Source organism: Arachis ipaensis, chromosome B04 (genome assembly GCF_000816755.2).
Source record: "Arachis ipaensis cultivar K30076 chromosome B04, Araip1.1, whole genome shotgun sequence".
NCBI lineage: Eukaryota > Viridiplantae > Streptophyta > Magnoliopsida > Fabales > Fabaceae > Arachis > Arachis ipaensis.
In genome coordinates this window covers 15,486,724-15,498,489 of record NC_029788.2, presented here as the reverse complement: position 1 = coordinate 15,498,489, position 11,766 = coordinate 15,486,724, and positions in this window count along the sequence as shown.

Genomic DNA, 11,766 nt, shown 5'->3' with positions numbered 1-11,766 from the left:
ATCGCCGATGAAGAATTTTTCCCTGTTTTTGCTACTCCACCCATTAATGTCTGCAATAGATAGCAATATTTCAATTTGGAGGTTAGGATTTTGTTGATTGGAGAAAGGAATTTGATGGTCGGATCATTTACTGTACACTCCATGTCATTACTTAATACGCCACATTGACCACATGAACACCATCCTTGATAGTGATAGGTTTACGGTTGAACCATTTTATTAAACAGAACATATATTTAGATAGTTATTTTATCGAATTTTTGTTATTATCTGTTTTGTCAAAATTAAAATCTTTTTGATACCAATATGACTATTTATTCATAATTAAATTTTTTGAGTGAGTACTATATGGTAGAAAAAGATAATAACATATGGCATGCATGTTTCAAGAAAAAAAAAAATTTGTATATGATGAAGAGACGAGACAGATCAAGTTAGGCCAGCAAGTTCATAATAATAATGTATGTGTGAGTACCAAATTGCCAACCTGAAGAGAATTATATGATCTCTAATTCACCATTCTCATAGAAGAGACACGTGCAGTACATTTAATTTTGTAGGTTTAGTACATGATCAAGATTAGACACACGATGATGTGGATCCCTGTTGGTAACTATATATATACTTTTTCATTTTACATTTAATGTTTGTGTATGATTAATATAAAACAAATTATATAAACACCCTATTTAGTTATATATGTATTATTTTTATTAGTAAGAGTAATATTTATGCATGTCTTGCATTTAATGCTATGAATCACGGACACTTCGCTGAGTTGTCGTGTCCGCGTATTTGATACATTTTGGACACGACACTCACCGACACTCATCCGATACGCGTGTCTACTGTGTCAAACTGTGTCTTAATAAAAAATAAAAAATTTTTCTCCGGACACACTTGGACACACCTAAATACCATCACGTATCAACGTGTCCAGTCTTATTCGTAACATATATTCTTAAAATAAATTTAGATATAGTATATATTATTATTTATTAAAACAAAAAAATATTTTAAATACTTGATATAATTAAAATAAGACATTAAAAATAATTAAAAATTTTAATTTATATTTTAATATCAATAAAATATCAAAATATCATTATAGTGTTTTAGCTCATATCATAATAGTAGTAATTAGAACTCTAATTATATATAATAAAAAAAAAAACAGATCATAAATCTAAAACTCAAATTATATATATATTTTTTATTTTTCTTTAAAGCCTCCACCAGTTACATATCAAACAATGCACTTAATTTCCCGGCCCTGCAAGCCTGGCTTTGCTACATGTGCTACCTATCTATAGTCACAAAACGTGCAAAGATGCTATTTTTGTTTTAAGTTTTCAGTTTTCTCTATTATTAGCAACGTTTTTCCATATATATTGGCTATTGGCCCAACCCATTATTTGCTGCCACTTAATTAATAAGTGACTCCACATTAATTTTCCACTGCTTTGCATTTGACACGTGCATTTGTGAGAGCAACTTGCCCTGTAACCTATGAAACACAAATATTAACACTGACACGGGACACACGCCGACACGTAAATTTTAAAATCTTGTATAACATGCAGATACGCATATTAAATTTTTTAATTATTTTTAATGTCTTATTTTAATTAGGGTAAACTATATTTTTTGTCCTTGAAGTTTGGCAAAAGTTTTAAAAATACCCCTAAATTTTATTTTGTTTCAATTTTGTCCCAAAAGTTTTCGATTTGCATCAAATATACCCTCAACGGCTAAATTTTCAAAAAATTTAAGACCAATCTAACAATAATGCATGAAAATTATGTTTGATTTATTTGTGTTGAGGGTTGTTATTATGAAATTATTGTTGAATTGGTCTTAAATTTTTTGAAAATTTAGCCGTTAAGGGTATATTTGATGCAAATCGAAAACTTTTGGAACAAAATTGAAACAAAATAAAACTTAGGGGTATTTTTGAAACTTTCGTCAAATTTTAGGGATAAAAAGTATACTTTACCCTTTTAATTATATCAAGTATTTAAAATATTTTTTGTTTTAATAAATAATAATATATACTATATCTAAATTTATTTTAAGAATATATGTTAAAAATAAGACTAGACACACTAACACGTGATGGTATTTAGGTGATTCTAAGTGTGTCTGAAAAAGAATTTTTTATTTTTTATTAAGACACGGTTAGACACAACAGATACGCGTGTCAGACAAATGTCAATAAATATCGTGTCCAAAATATGTCCGACACACAGACACGACAACTCAACAAAGTATCCGTACTTCATAGCCTTTAACCCAAGCCCCAAACTTTTATGAGGTGGATTATATATCATTATATTATCCCGTCTCCGTTTTAAAATAATTACTGTTTTTAATGTTTGTGTTCATTGGAAAATTAATACATTTAAATAATTTTTTTATTATTTACAGTATAATATTCGGTTTAAGAGATTAAGAGTTAATCTATTTTAAATTTGATGAGTTTTATTTAAGAATTTATTGATGATCAATAAATTATTGCATACACGAGATGAGATATAAATTTCTAATAATTAGTTAAATGAATTAGTAAATTAATTACTAGATCAACTCAAATTATCGTTATATATTTAGATAATTAATATATCTAAAATGTTTAAATATATTAAATTTTCAATTAACCCAAAAAAAAAACAATAGTTATTTTAAAACGGAAAAACTACCATATTATGTGAAAATTAAAGTTTAAATTGCAATACTAATCTATCAATCATGCGAAACAAATATTTTCAATATACTAAAATTAAAGTTATTAGTTATCAAATTAATAATTATGTATTTATATATTAATATACATATTAATTTACATATTTTTTAGCTAAACCTTATATATAATTTATGGTGCAAAATGAGATAATAAATTAGTCACTAGTACAAAATATTTCCTCAATTATGAACAAGAAAAAAATAAAACATAACACAATCAATATCAATATATTAATATATTTGTATACTATGTGTTGTTACTATGTGAATCCATATTTAAAAGGATAAAAAAACATAAAAATTCAGTTATAGTTTATTATATATTTAATTTTTGTCATTCATTAGATTGAGATGCTTGCTGGCTTAGTGGTAAGATGGGGGGCATGATTGTTGGCTTCCCTAGTTCGAATCTTGTGTCACTCATTTTTTGAGTAATTTGGACAGGAGCTTCTATCATGGTTCGGCGGCGCGCGGGTCTAGTGGAATATGGGGTGCGAACTGGCCGATTTTCAACGAGTTTGACCACTGTTGACCGGTTTAATTACAGGTCCGGTCCAAATTACTAACCAAACCAGCCAGACCATCTGTTCACCGGTTTTTTGGTCGAATCGGTCGGTTCGGTCCAGTTCTGATAACACTGGGTATGAGTCTTTTGGGCAGGGCCGATTGAGATCAGTAAAGTCTACACACCTTCGCCATTTTTCCGAATTCTTTTTTATCATTACAACGTTTGCTAACCACGACGTGAAACGTATTTCTCGGATGAAACCTGCACTTAGTAATTTTTGTGTTTTCTTGTTCACTGCTTCGATTCTTTCCTTGCCTAGTTGTCTTTTCTTTTGCTTGACCGGCCGAGCTTTAGAGTCCAAGGCTAGTCTGTGACATATGACTTCTGGATGTATCCCTGGTATATCGGCTGGGGTCCATGCAAATAGATCGGCATTTGCCTGGAGCAGATTTATTATCTGCTTCACGTATCCTGCATGTAAAGCGGAACCGATGTTAGTATATTGACTTTTATCATTTGACAGGCTTACCTTGTTTAGGTCATCTGCTGGGGTGGGTCGTTGTTCATTATTGATCCAAAGATCGAGTTCGGCGAACTCTAGTATGTCGTTGGTATTGTATACCAAGTTTATTCTCGTTGTTGATGCCTGTTTCATTTTTAGTCCTGCATTGTAACATTGCCTTGCTTCTTTTCTATCCGAATGTACTGTTGTTATGGTCCCTTCCTGTAAACAAAACTTGACACACAAGTGAATAGTGGAGACTATGGCTCCAAAAGCATTTAAAGATGGTCTTCCTAAGATAATGTTATAAGGGCTAAAACAGTCAACGATTAAGTATTGAATGTCTAAAGTCTTTGAGTGAGGATATTCCCCTGAGGTTGTCCTCACCCAAACATAACCTGTTACGGCATCTTTTTTAAAGTAGATAGGAACATCACGTCGGCACTGCTTCTCGGGTCTAACAGAACCTTCTGGATTAGGAGACCCCCTGTTGCTACCGAAATGACCACATGATTGTCAAGGTTAGGAGTTTTGGTCTCAAAATCCCTACTTGTGAACGTGATATAAGGAGCTCAGGATAGAGGTAATTCAGATGGTGTCTCGTCTTGCAGTGTTAACATAGTTCGGTAGCTTCTTTTTCTGGCTGAGCTCGTTTCTCTACCGCATGGAAATTCACTTGAGATATAATTGATGATTTTCTTTGGTGGCTAATTATTCAGCCTCTGATCTTTTTCGTTATTCGCCTTCTGATGTTCTGCCTCTTCCGAGGTTGATGGGTCTTTTGGCATCCGGCTACTGATGTATTTGTTCAATAGTCTTTGTCGTGCCAGCCTTTCTAGCAGGTCTTTAGCTACCACACATTCATCTGTAGTATGGCCGAATTTCTGGTGAAATGCGTAGTACTTCGTTTTGTCCACATACCTTTGGTCTTGGTATGTACCTACTTTGCTTGGCGGCTTCATAAGTTTGTTATGAAGGATCTCTTTGATTACGTCTTCTCTTTTGGTGTTAAACTTAGTGTAAGAGTCGAACTTGGGAGCAAGTTAGAAGGGTTTCTTAGGCTCCTTGTTGGTGTGAGACCTGGGTTGTCTTTCTTAGTTTCGGCGGAATTGTGGCTTCTCCATCCGTCGAGCTTCGCGGAGTACTTTGATCTCCATCTGACCTGCTACCTTTTCTCGGAATTCATCCAAGGTTTTTGGCTTGGTTACGGCAATGGTTTCTTGGAACTTTCTTGGGCAGAGGCCACTTTTTAATGCGTGTAGATGTACCTTGGGGTCGAGGTCTAGGATTTTCATGGTTGCTTTGGTGAACCTTGTCATATAGTCCTTCAGACTCTCCTGCAGACCTTGTTTAATAGTGCTGAAGAAATCAGATCCGTGTACGTATATTCTTGAAGCCGCAAAATAGTCTATGAAAGAGCTCGCCAAGTCTTCAAAGTAAGAGATCGAACCTGCAGGGATTTTAGAAAACCAAAGTAAAGCAGCACCATCTAAATAAGTTGGAAAAGAACGGCAGAGTATAGGATCAGAGGCACCATTAAAGAACATCAAGATTGGAACTTCTTGATGTGTACACAGGAATCTCCAAACCCTTTGTATGGTTTAAGCACTGTGGACAAAACAAAATTTTTTGGCATCTGAAAGCTGACAATCTTCTCCGAGAAGGGTTGTCCATCGTCAGCCTTTCTTTAGGTGAGGTGACCTCCTGGGGGCTTGAATCCAGAGGTCGCGCTCCATTTGAGGTTGCGCTTTTAGGGTCCTCTGTGTTGGACTTCACGTTGTGAGCTGCTTCTAGGAGGTCAGCCATTCTTCTTACCTCTGCCAAGAGGGTAGCATTCATAGCTACTAGCTCCTCGTTAGTGGGAGGAGGAGTTGCAGATATGACTTCTTCGGCCACAATCCTGTAGAGAAAATGTAGAGCGAGATATATGTGGGGTTAAAATCGAAATAACTTCGGGCCCACGGTGGGCGCCAAATGTTCCTATCCGGGACTTAGCTCCGAGGTATAGGTCGGGGGCAGCAAGAGGAGCACTGATGACGTCCTTCTCCAAGCATTTGCACCGTGAATTCCTTCCTCGTCCGAGCAATGTAAAGCACCTGCAAAAAGGACTCCGATGTTTAAATCAGTTTGTGATAAAAATTAACAACACCGATTACTAGTATAGTATTTTTTGTGTATCCATCCCCCCTAGGCTTTCGAGATTGTGGTGAAATATTCGAGCTAAATCTCAGATATTTCTCCTAGAGGTGTGTGATGTGGTTTTGACCGGGTATATCGTGTTCGATTGGTTAGTACGTGGTTTATCCGAGATATAGCGTCGGTTCGCACGGATCAATTTTAATAATAAAATATAATAGGATAAAGTATATTTTTTGTCCTTGAAGTTTGGCAAAAGTTTCAAAAATATCCCCAAGTTTTATTTTATTTCAATTTTATCCCAAAAGTTTTCGATCTGCATCAAATATATTCTCGACGGCTAAATTTCCAAAAAATTTAAGATCAATCTAACAATAATGCATGAAAAATTAAGCTTGATTTGCTTGTGTTGAGTATTGTTCTTATGAAATTATTGTTAAATTGGTCTTAAATTTTTTGAAAAATTAGCTGTCAGGGGTATATTTGATATAAATCGAAAATTTTTTGGACAAAATTGAAACAAAATAAAACTTAGGAATATTTTTAAAATTTTTATCAAATTTCAGAGACAAAAAATATATTTTACGCAATATAATAATAAAAGAAAGAATGGCATATCTTGAGTAGTTATCAAGGCTAAATGAAACTAATAATGGAGAAAATTGATAACTAAAAACAAATTAGTTTACTGAAAAAAACTGACAACATATCTTCAGACAACAGAATTTTACAATATGCTAACTCATCATCCAACTAATTAACTAATCTAACATCCCTCTCAAGACTAACGTGTCATATGCAGAACGTACTCTAATAATAAAAAATTTTATTTTTTATTAAGATACAGTTAGACACATAACACACGTTCAAACGAATGTCATATTTAAAATGAGTTCGACACACGAATACAACAATTCAAAAAAGTATCTATACTTCATAAATTAAAACAATACAAAAGAAGAAGGTTTAATTGGATTCTCCATCTTCTAAATCTGATCTCAAATCTTCAAGACCCATTAACCTCAACACTTATATATTCTTGACTAAATGTCCCTATGAGATCATTCTCTAAAGTTCCTTCCATTGTGATTGCTGTATAATAATGGATTCACTAATAAACATTTTGCTAGAACAATAGAAGTAAGAAGATATCCGGTAGTAGCGACACATTAGAGAACTCCTACTATTAATATAATTTTTTGGTCACGCTTTTAAAATATGAAAGAATATTTTTTTATTTAGATAAAATAAGAAACAAATATATAAGAAAAAAAAAGTTAAGTTTGTAATGTTTATTATAAAAAAAAAGGTAAAATTTTGTCTCACATTATTTGAACATGTAAAAAAAATTAATAAAAAATTCAGTTAAGAGAATGGATAATATGAAAGGTAGGCAGAAGAAAAATGATAGAGTAAAACCTAAAAAAATTATACATGCGATGATCAAATAAAATCTATCTATAAATGATTTTATTGTAGAAATGACATATGATATAATATAATAATATCATTTAATTTATATAGTTGACTCTATTTAATGAAATAAAACTTTATTATTATTGTTCTTGTGATTACGTAGCCCTAGATTCATTTCACGCTATCTTTTAGCAAAAGTTCATAAATGTATTTAAATTGGGACAAAAAGATAGAATCATTAAAATAAAATAAAAACATTCTTGATTGTTATTCATTATTGTAAGAAAAAGAATCATATTTGGTGAAAAAAAAAAATAGCTATATAGTATGTGGCTATCCGCTTAAGCACCCTAAGGGCCAATCAAACCCACCTTCTTCTTTGATTTCGGAAAAGTTCACTAAGGTGGCAACAAAACGACAATGACGGTGAGCAAAACGACGAAAAGTTGCGCTTGTAGGTTCTAATATAAGGTTAGGGCTAGGGTTTCAAATGATGAGTCTGTTTTTTCTTAGATATTTTCTACCCACTGTTTATAAAAAAAAAAAAGTAGATGATAAGAAAATAAACAGGGCAGTTACACTATTAAAAAAATTTCTTTTAGTGAGTATTTAATTATTTTGTTTTTAGCGACAATAAAAATAGTCGTTAATATATTTACTAATAATTAAACATTAGTCATTTTATGTTTTGTCGCTAAAATGTTTTAGTGACAATTATATAATTGTTGGTAAAAAAAATTTTAATGGGCGCAAAAAGTATACACTCGCTATTATAACATATAGTAATAACGGTATATAATTGTCGCAAAAATATAAGTTAAATAAGATATATAGTAGTCGTTATGTTATTGCTACTAACAATAATTTTTGTTGAAGTGTTAGAAATATAATCATTCATGTGACTCATCTTATTAATTTAAAGTTCTTAGAAAAAATAGTGGTTTTGTGACGAAGACAAACAAGTTAACTTATTCTTTTTATTCATTATTAATTATCATTTATATTATTATATATGAAAAATGATGAAGATTGAAATAATTTACTAAATCTGTTGTGGGAAAGCCAAGACAAGAGCATGGCAGTGACAGTTTGAAGTTGTTTGTTTATTAGAGTGAGTTTTTGTTGTGTTGTGGTGCTTTTGCTTATTCTAACGCAAGCACTTGCCACTTTTTTCTTTCACACACTGTATAAAGTGCTTAATTCTTGTGTGTGAATATATTTCTTTATTTAATTATATTCATCGTAAGGCAGAAAAGGTTCCCAAGCGAATATACGTTTTGCATTACGAATTCTACTTTTTTTCCCCTATGCATGCTTCACTGCTTTTCTTGCAATGAAAAGAGCACAAAAATACTATATTTTACTAAATATTCCATTGCCTTGTTTGCCTATATAAGGAACTACTTCCATAAAAATTATCTTCTGTGTTTTCCAGTTTTTCTCTCTTCTCTACTTTTACTTTGCATTCTTATTATATATTTTCTTCTATGACTAGTTGCTTTATTATTTCAAATGGTGTTTCAATTATTGATCATGAGTGTATAATTCACGTATTTGATTCTACCGATTCAATTTCACTTTTTACTCTAATAACGATGCATGGCATGGCATGCATGAGAATCACTTTACTCCAATATCTCATAAAAATTAAGGGAATGAGTACATGTGAGTTCCGATTAAATAATATTCATCATGTTAATTTAAGTAAAATTATATCGGTTTGCTCTATCTATTTTTATTTATCGTTTAATTATTGAATTATAATAATCATCTATAATAAAAGTTTATTCGTACCAAATTTTATAAACATCATGACTAAATATTAATGAACTATATTCCAGCAATCTATATTCATATAGATTTTGAACTTTTATATTACCTATAATTTTTTTCTATAAAAACGGTTTTGTTAAGTAGGCAATATAATGACTTCCGTAAATAGTGTGAACAATGGACTTTAAAATTGATCTAATAAGATAAAAACACACTACATCCCTACGAAAATCATAAGTGAAAAAGAGAGGTTACCATATGCATAACTGCATTGTTCACTAAATTCATTATTGTTTCTCTATACTTTTCCATAAAAAAATATACCAAATGAATTTTGATGGATAAACTACTAATTAAAATGGCTCCTGATTTTTTAAGAAACTAACGAAAATATTTTCACTTTAATACGATAAAAATATCCAATATTAAATATATATTTTTAAAAAATATTTTAGAGATTGAATTTTAATACATTTTTTAAAAGTGTTAAGGGAAGAAAATGTATATTTTATAAATAGAAGGGAGAAGAGTGTCATTTTAATATCTCGCAAAAAAGGGGAGTGGAATTTTCTCTAAAAATATTTTTATCGAACACTAGCAGAAGTAGAGATTATTTTTGTTAGTGTCTTCAAAAATTAGATGTAATTTTAATAGTTTACCCGATTTTAATTGACATGAGATTTTATAGTCATCATCTACAACACATTCATCTAGTATTGAAATGAGTATGGCAAAATATAATAGGCTGGGTTTAAGAGTATTGAACTAGATCCATAGGTGAGTAGCAGGGGTGTACATGATTCGGCCCGGTTCGAAGGTCCGGTCTGGTCCCGAATATTTTAGGAGCTAATTTGGTTTGATTTTATCGGTTTAGGGCCGGGTAAGGGTCTCAAAAATAGATCCGGTCATTATTTCGGGTCGGGTCCGGACCATAGTTCGGGTCACCCGAAGTCGGCCCGGTGGTCCGGTCATCATACACAATTAATATTTTGTGTTATTAGTGATGGATCATAACTATTCTTATGTGGAATTTAAGTATTGTAAACCTTAATATTTTGTGTTATTAGTCATTATAAGACTATAAATTAATGTTTTATGTTTAAAATGCATACAACTTTAGACTAATGCATAATATTGTGTTATTTGTATTGATTTAAATATTTGGTATTATTAGACAATATTAGTATGATTGTGGTTATGCTTTAGTATTGATTGTGGTTATACTTTAATTTTGAAGAAGGGTTGGTTCTTGTTATATTTTTTTAAGTGAATTTTACTATGTTAAATAATGGTTGGAGTCTTTGAAATTTGGATATTTTTACATGCTAGCTTATAAGAAGGTATCAACGTAATGTAATGTTAACGGCCCGATTTTCATCCGATTTTCATCCAGTATAACTGTGACCCAAAAGTGTATTGGTTTTATCGGGTTTAGGGTCGGATTCGAGTCTAATAAATAGACCCATTGTATATTTCGGACCAGATCTGAATCACATCAAATCTGACTTCACCTGACTCATGTGCACCCCTAGTGAGTAGGTTGGGATGTTATAATAAATAGTATCAAAGGCAATGCTGAGATTGATATTAAGATGTTAGGCCTAATTAAGAGGTGGAATGTAAAATTGAGAGGTAAACCAAACATGTTTTATGAAGATGTGGAGATTTTTTTTAGGTTTAATTACTCTGTTGGTCCCTATAGTTTCACTAAATTTTTAATTAGGTCCCTATACTTTTTTTCCTTTCAATTGGATCCTTACACTACTATAATTTTGTAATTAAGTCCTTTCTAGTGTAAAAAATATTAGAGTTAACTGAATATTTATTTGCAAATTGAAGGTATTTATAATTAAAAACTTAATTAAATCTTTGACCGCATGCATTCTGGTAAAAATATTATGTTAATTTTAACATTTTTAACATGAAAAGGACGTAATTACAAAATTAAAAGCAGTGTAGGGACCCAATTGAATGGAAAAAAAGTATAGGGACCTAATTAAAAATTTGGTGAAACTATAGGGACCAACAGAGTAATTAAACCTTTTTTTTATTGTGGGGTTTTGCTGTTATTTCTAACATCAAGAATAAAATAGTGAGATTTGGAGTGACAAAATATATAATTCCTCAAACAGTTAAGCGGATAATTAAGTTGGGTTGTTACAACGTACTATTAATGGAAGATTGTTATTTAGTGAGTGGAAAATTTTGTCATCATTCTTAACATTAAAAATAAAACTGTGAGATTTGGAATGTCAAAACAAATAATATTCTCAAACAGTTAGATAGTTAAATTGAATTGTTATTTGCTGTTATTTCAAGAATAAAATAGTGAGATTTGGAGTGACAAAATATATAATTCCTCAAACAGTTAAGCGGATAATTAAGTTGGGTTGTTGGTTGTTACTATTAATGGAAGATTGTTATTTAGTGAGTGGAAAATTTTGTCATCATTCTTAACATTAAAAATAAAACTGTGAGATTTGGAATGTCAAAACAAATAATATTCTCAAACAGTTAGATAGTTAAATTGAATTGTTATAAATTTATTATAATATATTATTAATTAAACAATTAAAATATATTACATAATACTTTTTTCTTTTTTTGGTGACTTACATAATACTCTGTCTCTTTTGTTACGACTAAAACAATTTCTTCTCCAAACTAAACAAATTCACATCCTCTGTAT